The sequence below is a fragment of the Protopterus annectens genome, chromosome 17.part0 (genome assembly GCF_019279795.1).
Source record: "Protopterus annectens isolate FY-2018-M chromosome 17.part0, PAN1.0, whole genome shotgun sequence".
Classification (NCBI taxonomy): domain Eukaryota; kingdom Metazoa; phylum Chordata; order Ceratodontiformes; family Protopteridae; genus Protopterus; species Protopterus annectens.
Genome location: NC_056751.1, coordinates 269,763,093 through 269,782,415, shown reverse-complemented (window position 1 = coordinate 269,782,415; position 19,323 = coordinate 269,763,093). Strand labels below are relative to the sequence as shown.

The following is a 19,323-nucleotide window of genomic DNA, read 5'->3' as shown; positions in this document are numbered from 1 at the left end:
CTGTAAACAGCAGAAGCATGGTGTGAGGACTGCAGACAGTACATAATAGGGATGTGTTACTGCCATCGCATCCCTGACTGGACATGTGTCACATGAGACAGTGGTATGACAGACACTGTGTGGGATTCCCACTGACAAGCCAATGATGGGCAACTGTTCATAGCTGCGTTCACACTTCTACTACACACTGTACAGTTGGCATGCAGTATATATGCAAGTGTTGTGCTCCCTCTGCAAATGTATACCATCTGTTGTGTTGGGTTGCTGGTGATATCTATGCATACTGTCGTAGGTAATCCTGTATGCTGTTGTCTATCACTAAGCCATATGTGGGTTTAAAATGCAACACCATAGGCTGAATGGGTTGGGAGGTCCCGGCAGAACCTCCTGTCCCATTTCAGCTGACCATGGCACTAGCACATCTGGGGCCCAGCCATAGACATCAACCTCCGTTGGCTCTGCACCACCTTCTGGTGGTACCACCACTGAGGATGGAGCATGTCCCCACTAGGAGCGGGACCAGACAGGTACATATCTGCTGTCGTGTGGTCCCGGATATGCTGCATTGGTGGCTCCCTAAGGGGTTACGAAGCCAGATACACCAGTTCAAGGTCGGAGTGTCACATTTACAGGGTGATGCTGCCACTCCTGGACAGCCCCCAGCACTGCCTCCTCTGCAGCTGTGTAGGTGCAGTGGCAGTTGCACATGGCTGGGGACCTCCGTCCCACTGTTCCCATGGGCTTTTGAATGCCAAAGACCCATCCCCATCCAGGGTGTACCCCCCACATGTCATATACCAACCCTGTATGCTTTCTTTTCTGTGATCCTACCTTTCCTCCACAGCCATACCTACACTCCTTCCCCAACATCTGACCCTCACCTACGGACACATAAGGCCATTCGGCTCCTAGGACAACATCTGCCCTATACATAGCTGTCCATTACACACACGTGCCCACTGGACACATGAAACCCTTGTAATATGCATCACAACATACTCCTGTTATCCTCACCCCTGTCCCTCAGGCATACAATCCTGGTATGCACATCACTCCTACATGGTCCAGGTACATGTGATGTGGATGACCCCACTGTACACACAACACTACCGGTCCTTCTATGGTTACCCCATTTACCTTAATCATGATGATGATGTTGCACACAGCACCTTGCAAGAGTACTGTTCACACATAATGATTGGACAGATACTGTTGTGTTAATGTACATTACATGCACAGAGTGATGTATATGGCCAATGTACACTATTTGCGTGTATGACTGACACACGTCTGTCTGAGGGAGTCTTGTGATCACATAGAGCACCACCACTATATAATACAGGCATCGCTGTTGTTTCCCATTTCATTCATTTGTAATGTTTTGTTGCCACATGGTATGTTCCTGATGCATCTCTATATATGTATGTACCTATATGCTGGACATAAACACTCACATATACATCTGCATGATGGGATACATTCCTATACTGTCGAATGACTGCCCTGTACGATATGTTTGTGGTACTGTCCATTGTCTGTGTATCTGCCATGGCGTATTGGTAATACACATTAGCTGTGTGCGCAGGGTCCTGGTTCCGACCCTTGCAAAGGACGTTTATTTGGTTGCAGGGCAGAACAAGCTCATTGGATATGGAGGGAGTAAGGCACATTAAAGCAGTTGGGAGCAGGTTTGCTTGGTGTTAAGCACTGCTGACCTCTGGTTACAGCCTCTTACGCTCGGTTAGCCTCTACATTGCTTTACCAGTGCAATACTCACATAATGGCCAAACACGCTTACACCCGCTCACTCCCACACTTGCAAATGCGTTGACATTGGTGCTTGCATCTGTCACTCACACCCCTGGGTGGGAGCGAGGACCACAATATTACCTTGTGATGATTATTACATCAGACTACATGACTACAGTATCGGGACTGGCTTCCCATTAGGCGACGGCATCATGTTTGACTGTACGGAATCAGCGGCCTGTCCAGTGAATCAATCATATTTCTGTGTACCTCATACAATGTGCTCCCACCTTGTGATGTCTATTACATCGGACTACATGAATACAGTATCAGGAATAGCTGCCTATTAGGCGACGGCATGGCGTTCGACTGTACGGAATCAGAGGCCTGTCCGGTTAATCAATCATATTTGTGTGTTCCTCATACAGTCTGCTCCCACCTTGTGATGCCTATCACATCGGACTACATGACTACAATCATAGCAGGCCTAGGGTGCCGCTTTAGTGGGGGCACTTTACCAGTATTTACTTGGTGTAGGTAAACCAGGATGGGGGCACTGCGTGGTGTGGTGGGCGGTGCCATTGTGCCCTTTGCCTAGGGCACCAGTTGACCTAAGGCCGATCCTGACTACAGTATTAGGAATGGCTGCCCATTAGGCGATGGCATGGCATTAGACTGTACGGAATCAGTGGCCTGTCCAGTGAATTAATCATATTAATTGTGTGTTCCTCATACAATCTGCTCCCACCTTGTGATGCCTATTACATCGGACTATATGACTAGAGTATCGGGAATCACTGCCCATTAAGCGACGGCATGGTGTTCGAATGTACAGAATCAGCGATCCGTACAGTGAATTAATCATATTTGTGTATTCTGGATACAATCTGTTCCTGTCTGGCTGATGCATGGGAACAGAGACTCTTCAATACAGATAAGCAGTTGGGTTGTGGGAGCCACATCCGTCGGCCGAGTCATGCTACCGCATACCTATTATAGGTTTGACACCTTTTCAGTTGGCCAAGGTGGGACTTTAGGGTTACCACCTGTCCCACTTTGCAAGGGACACTGAGAAAATAATCAAGACATAGCTAGCAAATGTCCTGATTAGAGGACATTATTACATTCTGCATTTCATTAATAGTTGCATAAAACAGTTATTTTATATATGAAACTTCTATATGTTATGTGAAGTGGCATAAGCAATTCAAATGGAACTAGATTAAGCTTTTATTTGTGCAAATAAGTATAATCCTGTACTATGCACGACTGTAGGTATGTTTTGTCCTGGAAATTCTGACATTTCTACAGAACATGTCCCACTTTGGCCATTTGGAAAGGTGGCAACTCTATAGGACCTGTATGTAGAGAGATCAGACTTTGCAGGGCAACACATACCCACACAGCCAGTAGAAAGTGGAGTACGTCACTGTTTTGCCTAAATAAAAGGTTACTCTTGTAGCATTATAGTTGCTTATTCTGTTACTTATAACATTTAGGTGTTTCGGGTGCAAAATAATTGTTTTATGCAACTACTACAGACAATATAGGTAATCTTTGCCCTAAATTCCAGGACATTTGCCATAATTACTTTTATTTTGCAGGACACAACTGCCCAAAGGGGAGTGTCCCCCGCAAAGGTGGACAGGTGGTAACCCCAACCCTATTATTCTATCAACTTTCTAAGGTGGTCGGTGGAACATGCGCTTTCTCTCACTATCAGACCTCTCATACGAATGGGGAAGAATGAACACTGAATCAGGGACATTGCATAACAACCTCAGGGACATATTTAGAAGGTTGGTGCTGTTAACCTGACACATTGATGGACCCAGAGCACACATGTATTCATACATATTCTCTGAGGTACATGCTGTTTAGGACTTTTACATGTTGTCATTATTCATTACTTGTATTCCACCACCTTTCCTCCTAATATCACTAGTTCTAGGAGGGTTTAGTTGGGACTGTGTTAGAGTCTGATTCGTAATCAGGGACAGTTCAATGATATGGTCTCTGTGTTCCCCCAATGGTTTACGGACTGTCCAGTAGATGTGCTCTTAAAGTATGGGCGTCTGCTACACCCACATCGGAATATTACTTACACCCACGGGGCGGTCGTAATACGCATCTGCCAGTCAACACCTGCACGCCTAGGCCCATAATCACATACACATAGTTCCCCTATCTACCACTACTCTACAGCACTCATCCTTACTGTGGGTCCAGATGGGATATGAACACACCCCTACACACTGCCCACTCTCCCAGTGTCGGGACACATGTCGTACATTGTGTCAACCCATGTGTTAATAGGCTTGCACAACCTACTGTTCCGTGTACAGCTACATACTGGTCGCAGTACTCTTTACTCACATTGCCTGGAAGAACAACATTTTTGGTGTCCCACAAGGGACGTCGCTGTCCATGTTTAAATTGTAGACCTTGTAGATCTCTCCCACTGGTAGTTTCCTGCCGGTGGTCTGGGAAGCAGTGCTGTATTTACCTTTATTGCATGTCTGTATGTCTCACCGGTCTAGCTGGGGGTGGGGGGGGTGGGAGGTAGACGTTTGTTGATTGGACCTCCCACCAACATATGCCCAGTCTGAACATATGTTACCCGTAACTGCTGTAACATAACCTAGATATATACATGTGCATATTTACTGTAACATATATTTTTCTATTTACATTAATATATACAGATATATCTGCATATGTATTCATACATGTGTATTCGTATCATGCTGTGTATGTGTGTGTGTGTGTATATATATATATATATATATATATATATGTGTGTGTGTGTATATATATATATATATATATATATATATATATATATATATATATATATATATGTCTATGTACACACAAACACACATACATATATATATATATATATATATATATATACATGATTATATGCATGTGTACATCTGTGTGTCAATACATTACCCACTCATACGCACTTACACATGCATAATGGTGTTTATATATGCTTCACCAGTATACTAGTGCCTTATTCATTAGAACACAGACACTTCACTCCAGTTATCCTGTAATCTGTATGTAGTACGTTATACAGCAGACAGATGTCGCTATATGTTCATGTATGGATTTCCAATGGTAATTGGAATGTGATAGTGTGATTCGATCCGTCCCTCTTCTGCACAGCCTATTATTCCATCTACTGTCGATATTTCTATGGGCACATTCCTATTATTTATGTCAACAAATGGAATGCATGTGTTACAAAATTTGTACTTCAACATATTGTTGTCTGCATGTGAGTATGCATATATACCTATTACGACCTAGCTGACCTCCACGGGGTGGTCCATTAGAACAGGCCCATCCAACCCTGGCACGCCTGGATCCATAACTGCATACCCATAGTTCCTCCACCCCACCCGTGTTGAATTTACATGCGTAACATCCATTATCCACTTATCGCAGCCATGACACACCTTTACACATTGCCATCTCCAGAGCTTTTGGGGCCCTACACACATTTTGTCCCACCTCGTGAATTCACGGGGTCTCTCGCCATGTATATTTGCACATACGTGCGTTTCCTGGGATTATGTAATCCGGCCATTTGCGTTTTCCAATTTTTAGAGGTCCCAGCATGGGACTACATTCAGTCTATGTGTAAAGTAGACATAGCATTTCAACGATGTTACTCCCACTGATAAAACCCTGCCTGTGGTGCGAGTAGCAGTGCTCTGCTCACTCCTGGGTAGCTTTTTATGACATACGCTGAAAGCACTATATAATACCAACATTGCACTTGATTCCCTTCAAATCCCTTGTGTATGCTTTATTGTTACAACGTCCATTCTTTATATATATATATATATATATATATATATATATATATATATATATATTTATATATATATATATTTTACATGTATGTAAATATATATATATCTATACACACATATATGTGTGTGGGTGTATATATATATATATATATATATATATATATATATATATGTGTGTGTGTGTGTGTATATGTGTGTGTGTGTGTGTGTGTGTGTGTGTGTGTGTGTGTATATATATTACATCTGTACATACAAACATACATTTCCTATGCTGGGTGCTGCTTACACCCGCGCAGGCGTACTCGCCTATGCTTACTGTGCATTACATATGTTTACTGCCGTTTATTTGTGCTTACTTGGGCCTTATTCATTATGAAAGTACCACTTTGATTGAAAGGATCTGGTTAATAGTCCCACGTGATACACACGTTCACCTTTACATGTTTAAATGTCAGCTTTACAGCAGAGCAACATTCATTCCACAAGGAAAATATGTGCTATTGTCGAACTTGAACCGTGAATGCCTTTTCGTTAGGCGGATGCTCTAACCACTACACTATTGGAGTTCTGCTTCATTTATATGTATACCCATGGTTCACAGTTACCCGAACACACGTCTCATCACTTCACTTACACAGGAGGCATCCATTTTCCTGTTGGGAAAACCGCACTACTACACATGCGCCATTCCCTATTCCCTACTGCTCTGGACCCATGCCGCATGTTGACTCACTCTGAGGATATTCAGACCTCCAAAGCCTATAGTCCTGGCACATACATGTGTTTGATTGTCAGGGTGTTCATATGGTCATCCAGGTTTAGGCTTGTCCGACTGGGGACCGGGACTGCCCTGTACCTAGCTGAAAGTCAGACTTAACACGGGGAGATTGTTCGTTCCACTTTTAGCATCCTACCTGTGGTTGGGGATGCAGAGGTGTGCTCATCTATGACCATCCTGATATATAACAATAAATATTACGGTGATTTATTGTGTGTGTGTGTGTGTATATATATATATATATATATATATATATATATATATATATATATATATATAAATAATCGGTCTGTACATACAAATACACCTACATGCTTATTTACATTTCCCACACCGTTGAGTCACTGCCATTTACCGTCGTGCATACACACTTGCATACCCGCTTATGTCTAGGGTTGCCACCTTTTCAAATGGCCAAAGTGGGGCATTTCCGGGACACACATCAGACTTTACAGGTCGACACATACCCACGATCAGTACAAAGGTTAGAAATTTACTTATTTGCCTAAATGAAAGCTTATTCTTGTAGCAGTTTAGTTGCTTATTCTGTTTCTTGTAACATTTAAGTATTTTACATACAGAAATAACTGTTTTATGCAACTGCTACATGAAATGTGGGACATAAGTATTTCCTACAATCACAGGACATTTGCCATTGTATTACATTCGGTCAGGACACAACTGCCCAAAAAGGGGCTGTCCCTCACAAAGTGGGATAGGTGGTAACCCTACTTACGTCTGCTTTAAAGTGCCTTAATCACCCTATATCCAACTGCCACTATGCGAATGTGTAAGGTAAATATTCCCGATAATGCACGTGGGGAGACATGCATCACGGTCAGGTGTTTAATCCCAGGTCGTAGGTTCTGCAGGACCGGCTGGAGGCTGAGCAGTCTTGTGGACAACTACTGCTCATACAACTTGCGTCCAGATGTATACAGGACTGGACATCATGTCGTGACACCAAGTCTAATGTTTAGAACAGATACTTATCCCATGAGGGACATCCAAAAATTGTGGGGACTGATGACCTTCTTTGGCTTTATGGCAATAAGGTAGGGTTATACATGCAAGGGATACATAGTTTGCGATCCTGAGACTGCCTAGGGTGAGACTGCCTACTAGATATGGGTAGCGGTCACTATGTGCAGATATGGCTGCGTCTATCTAGCACCCAGAGTATGGGTGGTTTTGGTGGACGTTCAGGAAGGGAGGGGTGGTGTGCTGTGAAGGGGATGATGGGTATTCAATTATGAATCAGGTGTGTTGGGGTTGGATGGCTCAATTCAGGCCAGACCATTATGTGGGTATGTGCCAGTAACATTTCTGTACATATGCATTGCACTTTTTAATGTTCATATGTTTGCGGGATTGTATTACGGATGGGAATATTTGTTCTTTGGTTATCTTCCTGATTCACCCACTGCTCCCTCGTAGACCTCCAGTTCACCTATTGTGCATCCAACCCAGTCTCCCCTTTGCGAATTATTACATTACCCATCACCCCCACCCCCATATTCCACAAACACCATCCATCCCTTCTCTAGTTGATGGCCCATGGCACAGTCAACAGAACACATTGTGTACACTACATATCTCTGGTACCAATACGGCTGTGAGGACTACCCTAGCATTTCTGATCATCCACATGCTGTACTTCACGCACATATATGCACGCAAATACTTATCTTTCATGACATGGTAGGTAGACCCGGGTAATATCCGTTCATCTATGGGCCGTCCTGACAAGGATGACTTGGAACGCGAATGGGCAGATATTGGGCGAATGCTCTGACCATTGGTAGGGTTGCCACCTTTTCATATGACCAGGATGGGAAATTTTCAGGACACACATCAGAGTTTACAGGCCAAGACATACCCACGATCAATACAAAGGATAGTACTTTTATGCCTAAATATAAGCTTTTATTGTTGTAGCGGTGGTGTTGCTGCGGTAGCGTTGTCGCCTCACAGTAAGACGCTGTCCGGTTCGATTCTCAGCTAGAGCATCTTCTGCGTGGAGACGTGCGTGAATGGGCGTACCTTCGTTGAAGGTTGTGCGTCAGGGCTGGTAACTCGGCACATAAAGATCAACTACTAATCATTAGCGGACCGGAGTTCCACTGTGGCGACCCCTGGCCGGGAAACGCCAAAAGACACAACAACAACAATATTGTTGTAGCAGTGTAGTTGCTTATTCTGTTTCGTTTACTTGCTTATTCTGTTTCTTGTAACATTTAGGTATTTTATATATGGAAATAAGTATTGTATGGGACTATTACATAAAATATGGGACATAATTATGTCCTACAATCACAGGACATTTGACATTTATAATGGTTTTGGTATGGACACACCTGCCTAGAGGGGGACTCCCCTCACAATGCAGGATAGGTTGTAACCCTAACCATTGGGCTAGGTTTAGCAATTGGTGGTGTGCTAACACGATGTGTTTCACTTCCACTTGGTATAACTATCGACACTACAATGGAATATGGGCACAGGGTTTTAAATATCATTTGTTCGAGGGACGGGGACTCAATATTCAGCTATGTGCCTTTGTGTTTACTTTTTATTTTGGTGTTCACAAAACTGTCTTGTATGCTTTGCATACATTTCAGTATCCACAGATACTGACAGGAGTGATTACTATTACAGGCAGGCTATACTGGTCAGCATTTTAGGTTGTGCGTATGCAGCCGACATGTTCACGCCTCCGTGTAGCGCTTGGACACGCTCCCTGCACTTGTACATGTTTCCTATGCATGTGGCCATTACGGCAGCGTGCCTTCAGTAATATGCATGTGGTGCTGCTGCGCCATCTCTACGTTGCATGGTTGGTGCAAGGCTAACGCCGTCCTTGCGCCAAGCTTCATGAATCTTGGGGCTTGTCATTATATTTTTTATTTTATTTAGCATTTGTTTACCAGGAGAGTCTGACTGTTACAGAGCCCATTTTCAGAGGAGGCATAGGGAGAAACACGCCAGACGCATGTCTTTGGAATGTGAAAGGAAACTGGAGCACCCCATGCGAACATAGGCGGGACATGCAGACTCCGCACAGAAGGCACACCAGCCAAGAATTGAACCGGAGAACCTTTTGCTGTGAGGTGACAACATTTACCACTACCCAAATCTACACACTATCTTTTACCTTTGTCAGGGAAGTGAACCCCAGTCTCCTGCATGACAGGTGGGGGTACTCACCACTAGAGTGACAAGGAAATCTTAATTGAATATACTTGGAAACTTACATTTTCTTTTATCTATTACACACATTTATACTTTTTTGAAGGACCATGGGAATATATATCCCCCTCATATTTTACAGACTATTAACTATAAAAAACAGATTCCAAAATATTAAGGAAATTTACAACTTTTTATTGAGACTCTGATTAGGCAAATTACCGGTTAAGGATGACGTGAAAAGCAAGGTCAGGGATCAATGTCTGTGTCATATTTGTAATGTTGAAGGAAACCCTTTCACATTTTTTAGATTGTTTCAGAATTCAGTTATTTTGGCAAATGCTTTTGCTTTCTTATAATACTGATTTTCTGTTTCTTATCACATTATGTATGATCCTGTATGAATATTGCCATAAGTCTTTGCCTACTGATGCACGTTTGACAGATAGATTTTTGTTGGGGTATTATGACATATTTGGTTGGCAAGATGTGAAGAATTATTGTTTAACAAAATTCAGGATTTGTTTTGATACTGGGAAAGCTAAGGAAATGGTTGTGGAAGAAAGGGTGGGGGAATATATGTCTTTCTGAAAATTATATTGTTGGATTAGTGGACATGTTTTATTGTAGTATTTTTTATTGTATGTTTATCTTTTACTTTTGTCAATTATGTTATGTCATGTTCTTGCTTGTTGTCATTGTAAAAGTCTCCTATTCTTTTCAAAAATGCTGTGGGATCTTTTACATCCACCTGAGCTACTACCAACTCAGGCAGACAGGACCTCAGTTTAATGTCACATCCAAAGGACAGCACACTGAAGAGTTCAGCACTCCCCTTATGCTCCAAAGTACTGTCAGCAATCCATCTCGCTGTTATGGGAATAGAACCACAGCCTTCTGTATTCAAGGTGACTGTGCTACCTGTTGCGCCACTGACACTGCCAGTAAGATGGCCACACTGATCTGCTCTTGACCTGGTTAGGAAATGAATATGCAGAGTATGAATGTGTGTACATTACATACACACACATACATATAATATACACACATACACATATGTATATATATATATATATATATATATATATATATATATATATATATATACACACACACACACACACACACACACACACACACACACACACACATATACATACATACATACAGTGGATATAAAAAGATTACACACCCCTGTTAAAATGCCATGTTTTTGTGATATAAAAAATGAGACCACAATAAATCATTTCTAAACTTTTCCCACCTTTAATGTAACCTATAACCTGTGAAATGCAATTGAAAAACAAATCTGTTGGGGGAAAAATATAAAAAATAAAAAACTTACAATAAGCTGGTTGCTTAAGTGTGCACACCCTTAAACTAATACTTTGTTGAGGAACTTTTTGAATTACAGCATTCAGTCTTCTTGGGTAGGAGTCTATCAGCATGGGGCATTGACTTGGCAATATTTGATATATGTCCTGTCCATTGTTCATGTCAGGATGCTCATATCCCGAAGTATCCTCTCCACTGAAATGTCACCTTGTGTGACAGTAACATAACATACAATAATTGTGCAGTCCGTACTGTATTATGTCAATATGTTGCTACTGTTCATGCTACAGCTGTCTTCATTGACATGCCTTCATCTTTTGTACATTACAAAGTTTCATCTGTCCTGTTCCCCTGTGTTTATTGCTACAATTCATCTGTGTCCCTTTTCAATATACACACTTCCACTGACTATTTATTTATAATGCAGTCTATGTATTCTTACTGATCATTTACACAACTTTTATTCAGTATGCCTGACACAGGTTTCCACAATACTCTGCACTGTATACACGTTCATGTAATGTGCTGGAACTATATACACTGCTTTATAAACAACCCTGATAATCATTGTGGCATTTCGCTCAATCCTGCAGACTTAGTTTACCTATAGGTAAGCAGGTGTACATGTCTGAACTTATTCATGCTGCTTTAGATGGTTTCCTGGCTGGCAACACTGTTGCTGGCAATGAAACTGCACTTGTTTATGTTTAAACATGTGCGGTATGCATATGTAATTAGTGCTGCAGCTCAACACTCAAACACGTAAACTCCATGTAGGCTTCACGCTAAGCCTACATGGAGTTTATTGAATCCCCAAGTCAGTCTTGCCAAAAAGACATGCCATCCTGATGGACCCCTAATATAATCATGCTATAAAGTCCAAGAACAATTGGGAACTGGCTAAGCATAGGAAGAAATCTCTCTCTAGCTTAAACAAACAAATCAGAGAACTTGTCAAGTCCTCTAAAGCTAATTACAAAGCAAAAATAGTCTCCTTAGCTAAGGATAATCACAAGGAATTATTAAACTATGTCCAAAATCTAAAAGGGAATACCCAGCTATGCTTTGAACTGGTTGTGGATGACACCCAAAATACACCTGCCACCATTTGTTAGCCTATTATCTCAAGAGGGCAGGTCATCTTGGCACTCTCCAAGGCCAAAAACACAGCATCGATGGGACCAGACAACATCCCACATTGCTAGGTCATGTTTTAAGTCGTTTAAAAGGCAGACTCACTTGGATCCTTGTTTAACCACAGCCTGTGAACTGGCTACGATCTGCCATAATGGAGGGCAGAAACAGTAATCCCTCTGCACAAAGGGAGACCATCAACTGACCCTGGGAATTATATTCCCATAAGCTTAACCGGCCTCATCTGCAAGGCCATGTAAAGAATCATTATTGACCTTAGTAACAAGGACATAGGTAATCTCCAAACTCTGGACCCAACCCAGTTCAGAATATTTAAAGGTAGATCATGCCTGTTAAACATGGAGGACTTCTTCCAGAAGGTCACCAAGGACCTGGATGAGGGAAAGAAAATTCATACCCTCCTATTTTGACCTAGCCAAAGCATTTGACACAACCCCCCACTCAGGTACAATAGAGAAACTCTCCCAATTGGGAATTAACCCAGCACATTACATGAAAGTGTATACAGGGAAGTAAATATTGTGGAAAGAAATAGCCAGGGAATTGTTATGGCTAGGCTTGTACAGGCCCTAGGGCAGATAACCTAGTACCAACCTATGAACATTACCAGATGGGCAGCCAACTGGCTCACTGATAGGACACACACTGTCAAATTTGGGTGACTTCACCTCTAGCAAAAGACCAGTCACCAGCGGCATACCACAAAGTTCTGTGCTGGGCCCCTTACTGTTCTGAATTTATTTCTCAGAATTCCAGGCAAACTTCGACAGTCTGTGGCTGACCAAGTTCACTGACAATTGCAAACTGGGAGCAATCATTGGGTCCCCATGTTGTTAATATACTGCATACAGGGTTAATACAGACAAATGATTGAAAGACAAAGCCACAGATGAAAGCTAAACGCAAAAACATGGAGTATTACTCCCTTTGGGAAAGCTGACATCCCTGATAATTACATTATAGACAGCACCCCCCAAGTGTAGACCCAGTGGTGTGTGATCTGGGTACTCAGGTTGATTGCAATCTGAACTTTGAGCACCACATATCCACTGTTGTAAGGAGCTCCTTCTGTGTGGCACAGTGGCAAACGCACTGCATCTAGATCTAAGGATGTTATAATTCCATTATACTTGGCCCTCATCAGACTGATAATTAAGTAGAATTCTCCATTTTGCATGTACCTCACCAGATATTTGCAATAACTGGACAGACCACAGAGGTTTCAAACCAAGAAATTACAGGGTACACAAAATAAGTCTTGGATGGTAAGAATGAAAGACCTGTCACTGTATTCTGTCTCCTACAGGTTGCCAAGGGGAGACCTGTGCCTGGCTTACAGGGCAGTCTCTGACTCGGCCCTGATGGACATACTACACATTCATAAATCAAAACGCATGAGGGTCACTACCTCAAGGGATCTAAATCTAGCCTCTGACATGAACAGGTCATGCCGGAGAGATAGATACATCTCCCAGAGACTGCCACTTCTCTGGAACAAGCTTCCAATTCATGTGAAACACAGCCCCTTCCTGACCCTCTAAAAATGCAACCTAGATTGATGGATAGGTGATCACAAATTCACTCCTGGGGTGGGGGCCATGTCTCTCCTGGACAGAAGTCTTTATTAACTTCCATAGACCCTTACCTCTGGGAACTTCACTCATCTAACCACCGACAATTGTGGCAACTCAGACAAATACAGCTAGGCTTGTAAGGGCTTAAGGGCCATTAGCCTATTAACATTCTATGAACCTATGGAATGACTATTTATAGGGCAAATGGCATACTTGGGTGTGCAGCCTGGAGTTTTCTATTCCAAACCTAAGCCAGTGGATATTCTCACACCATACAGACGACTGCTTCACCAGGTAAAACCACCAGGTAAAATGCATGCTGTTAACTTTACCACAAGAAGCATATCATGCCGGAGGAAGAGGACTGAAGGAGGTTGATGAATTATTAAAGGTCTGCAGAAAGTAAGGTAGGATGAGAAGGCTGAACATCCTTAGTATATTACAGCTTGAAGAAGAGGCAGGGTATGGACATGCTGTGGATCCAGATAATTCTCAGGCAAGAATCAGAGAAGTTTGTTTAGGATGAAATCTGAAGAATCTACTTTAATAAAATGATAACTGAACTGATCTCTCAACTCCAGAAGGTTGCAAATTTCTTATCAATGAATGACCTTAATGGGGTTGGTGAAGACAGAAGGGGGTGGAAAGAATGCTTGTGACTGGAAAGGGTTGTTTGTAGGGTTAGAAGTCAGTTGCAACAAATCTGCCTCATCACAAAACAGCCTTCTTTCAAATTATTTCATGCTTGTATATATAAAATCCCATAAACCCTTAGTCCAGTCCTCTCAAGTATGAATATATTTTAATATTAAATTTAATATATGTAATCTTGCAAACTGTGCTATGACAAACAATACATGCTTTTGTACAATACATTTATTTGATCTAGACTGTCATATTGTCATTGCCGTATTACCTTTAACAAACTAGAGAAAGAGAAGAAAATCCATGAACTCTGATTTTTACTGTTATGAAGAGAATGCGGGTACAGAATTTTCAGAAATGACTGCAGATAACCTTCTGTGTTGTTATGCATTTAAAAAATATCCCACTTTTTCAGAATAGAAAATGCCCTCAGCTATAAAAATGTTTCAAAGAAGCTTGACATATTACATCAAAGCATGTGGGCATTTTTTTTCAATTTTGTAAGCAATGCATCAGAACATCACTTATTTTGAGATTATGAAATCAGAGTCCAGTGACAGATCATTAGTGGATGTAATATCCCCCTCTAAGACTGCTTCTGTGATTCTGCTGTTGCCACCACAAAAAGCCAATGTCCCCGATGTCTTGCTGTACGTTGACTATGACACACTGCCTACCACGCATTATATAACTTATGTTTCTCTTACAGTTTTGTGTACGAGAGTAGCATTGTCTCTTTCACTGCTCTCAGAAATAACAAAGGTACTGTTTTAGTATAACTTATTACTTTATAAAAGAGGTATGATAACTACTCATCAGAGGCCCTTTCAACCACAATCTGGGTAACAAGGGCAGGAGTACATACTATACTAATGTATATATATATATATATATATATATATATATATATATATATATATATATATATTTTTTTTTTTTCTTTCAAGATTCAACGTAAACTTTATTGTCATTTAGGACCACACACATGTAGCCTAAACAAAATTTAATGTATCAGTTCCTTCTTCAGATTACAAACAGAAAGTGAAACAACACGTACGAGTAAAAGAATGAACACAACTAACATGTACAATCCTACTCCCAGTACCTGTACAAAAGAGCAGAAAATTTCCAACACTTGAATACAGAACAAACATACCCTCTCCTAAATTATAACTGCCCCATTTAAATAAAAGACACATTACAGATTGCACATTGCCCAAGATGTCTCTCTAATATTGCACTTGACAGGAATAATATAAATAAATATTGCACTTAACCTGGAATTTGTGTGGTATATATTAAACAACAAACTATAGGTTGTTGTTGTTGCATCTTTCGGCTTTTCCCGGTTAGGGGTCGCCACAGCGGAACGCCGGTCCACTAATGATTGGCAGCAGATTTTTACGTACCGAGTTGCCAGCCCTGACGTACAACCTTCAACGAAGGTACGCCCATTCAAGCATGTCTCCACACAGAAGACGCTTTAGCTGAGAATCGAACAGGACAACGTCTTACTGTGAGGCGACAACGCTACCGCAGCACCACCACCGCAGTAAACAACAAACTATAGGTATTTGTGAAAAAAGAAAGAACTGACTTAGTTATTGTCCTGTTCTCTGGGACTTGTGCTCGAATTTAGAAGTCTGACCAGAGTCGGGTAGAAACTGTTGTTGAATATGGTAGTCCTACAGCAGATGCTGCGATATCTTCTACCTGATGCCAGATGCTTAAGCTGCATGAGTGGTGTCTTGTATTATTTTGGTGGCCCTTCTGATGCTTCCTGCAGAGTAAAATTGTTTTATTGATGGAAGATGGGTGCCCATTTCTGTGACACTAACCACTTTCTCTAGCTGTACAACTTCTAAACTACATTGTAAAGTTGCTGGTGAGGATACACTCAATAGCACCTCTACAGAACATGGAGAGGATATGAGGAAGAAGCTTAGCTTTCTTCAGTCTCCTCAAAAAATAGATGTGTTGCTGAGCTTTCTTGACCAGCTGGCTGGTGTTTCTCGACCATGAGAGATCCTTTGATATGTTTATACCTAGAAATTTCGTACACTTAACCCTCTCTACACTCTCACCATTGATCATGAGTGCTGGATGGTTTATTTTCTTTTTCCTGAAGTTGATGCCACCTCTTCTCTGTACGCTCTTTCACCCTCCTTTGTGATGAGCCTCACGACTGTGATATCATCGGCAAACTTGATGATAAGGTTGGACTTTTGCTTTGGATAGCGGTTGTGGGTCATGATGGTGAGTAACAGTGGACTGAGAACACATCCTTGTGGAACTCCAGTATTAATTTTGTTACACTTTGATGTGTTCTTACCCAAACTCATTCTCTGTGGTCTCTCAATCAGGAAGTCCAGGATCCAGTTACAGAGATGTTAACTGATTCCTATAAATGCCAGTTTTTCTATCAGCTGCATTGGTATCACCATATTAAATGATGAGCTGAAATCTGTACAGCATCCTCACATAGTTGTCATTGCCCTCTAGATGTTCAAAAGAGCTTTGTAGCACTACTGATATGGCATCAGCCATGGATCGGTTGTCTCTGTAAGCAAACTGCAGAGGATCAAAATTGGGAGGTAGGCCCGATGACAAATGCTTTTTGATCAACCGCTCAAAATATTTCTTAACAGTGGATGTCAGAGTGACTATATATATATATATATATATATATATATATATATATATATATATATATATATATATATATATATTTGATTTGTGTGAGTGTGTGTGTGTATATATATATATATATATATATATATATATATATATATATATACACATATATACACACACACACACACACATATATACACACTCAGTTTAACAAAAAGCCAGTCAACCTGCATGTTTTTGGAGACAGTTCAAGCAGACATAGGGAGAACATGCAAACTCCATACAGACACTGATTGAAGGGTAGGACTGAATCTTGGACCCTGAAGCTGTGAGACAGATTCTTAACAACTGAGCCCAGTCTGCATATTTTTCTAGGGTCTGTAAAAATGTAGCTTTAAATTTTCCATAAGAAAGCTGAAATAAATTTCTTCAAGTCTCACTGCTTCATACAGGAGCTTTATTGGGAACACAACAACCAAAGGCAATTCCAAGTCCCAAACATCTGACACACTTATAATGCAAATCTACTTTCAGCAAAACCATCTCTGTTCTTTTCTCACTGTTTGACTATTCACTTAAAGTGTATATAGGGTAAGAGAGAGTGAGTGGGTGTGGATGTGGGGGTGTGTGTGGTCCTTTACATGGTTAATGTATATGAGGCTTGCCTCCTGGGGGCGGGCTTTATTTGCAAAGAGAGATTTTCAGCACAACCATTTAGAAGGTTTCAGATTCAGTGAAATAATCTACAATGAGCCAACATGAATCCACTTTATGATCTCATTTATACAGCTTTTCTTCATCAAAAGAACAAGGGGCTGTTTCTCAGTGCTACCCATTCAGACCCGCAAGACTGAGATTTTATTTTAAGTATCTCTTTTTTCTTGCTTTCCTCTTATTCAGTATTAAATTCTAGGTGAAAATATTAAAATGATACTACTGCGATCCTCTTTCCACTAACCTTCACAGTTATCAGTCACTATTCCTCCTCCCACGCCACCCTTATTCTTTCTTTGTGTCTGCAAAACTAATAACAGATTTCAGCAACATTAACTGAAATAGATCTACTTTCCTGAGACTAGGTTTCTGTTTATTTGACTGCACTGCCTTGCTTCCTTCTGTTTAACCAGTTTAATTTCCTAGTCTGTTGCTTCCGAGATACCTTAAGAACTAGTTGCCACAATTTTCTCTATAACTCTTTGACACCTCTTAAAAAGCACATAAGATTTTACATTTTAACTGGATTTGCTTCACTCAGTGGTTTGCAGCTTCTATGGAACTGATTCTGAGCATCTGTTCATATGCCTACATTCTTTCATGATCCTCTTTCTGTATGATTGACAGCAAACTTACAAGACATCTTGAAGTCTACCAGGTACTTACTGGTATTAATTCACTTCAGTAGTATTTAATATGAGCTACAGTATTTGGTGGTAACTTCCCCAAAATAGACATTCTGTTCTACAACTGCTTTCTCTCTCTTTCTCCATGTGAGAGCACAAAGTCCAAGATATTTTGTTACGGATTGTATTTGAAAACTAAATGCATGATGAAAATTTTTTTTTTTCAAAATGATTTTACTCTTCGACGCAGCTAAAGTAATTGGTTCTCTTTTACAATAGGCAAACTAAATCCAGCTACACTAGCAAACCAGGATACCCTGACCATACTGCAGGACAAATAAGAGTTTGATTAGTGGCTTTGGCACTTGATGAAGCTGGCGGGAGGGAGTGAAGAGGCTGAACCCTCTTATCTCCCTCAAGGAGGAGGAGTGGAACACATGCCCAGGACACAGAAAGTGCACCAGTTTCCCCAGTTTTATGGGACCAGAGAAACTTGTAGAATGCACTTGTTCCAAGAAAAAAGGTTGTCTGCAGGCATGCATCATTCAAAGAAGTGACTGACAGCTGTATGCTATGCCCAATGTACACCCTGCAGGGATGATGCTAACTGGGCATGAACATGATTTTAAGTCCATTAGGAGATATTCTTGTTTTGTTTGCAAACAATAGCACCACACCTGGTTTGGACAACCTTAGGGAGGAAAAAAAACACCACATTGTTTAAATGCCAGGAGGAATGAACTGGCTAATTGAGTGGCCAGGGGGACGCAAGACGGTCAGAGGGGGAACAGAACAAAGTAAAAATAATCTTACAAACTGAAATTCCCCACAATCTTCTCATTTCAAGGTGCCTGCTTTAATGTCCTTTTCCCTCTCTTGGATGATGCAGGAGTGAACTATACAAGATGAAAATGTAGATTAACATTTCGTTTTCTTTCTCTTAGTTAAGCAACAATGACACACACCCTCCCATCCCATCCCTTTATTGCTTTGTTACAGTTGCATTAAAATTTGTCTGCATGCAAAAATACAGGACAATATTTTTTCTTTTGCCTAGTTTGTGTCTGCAAGCTGATACTTTCATACCATAGTTT

General features: G+C 41.1%; 1 protein-coding gene across 1 annotated transcript in view; it reads right to left on the bottom strand.

Annotated features, from left to right (window-relative positions):
- METTL15 (methyltransferase like 15) overlaps positions 1–19,323 on the bottom strand; it is a 1,979,089-nt gene that overhangs the window by 718,949 nt on the left and 1,240,817 nt on the right. The window lies entirely within an intron of this gene.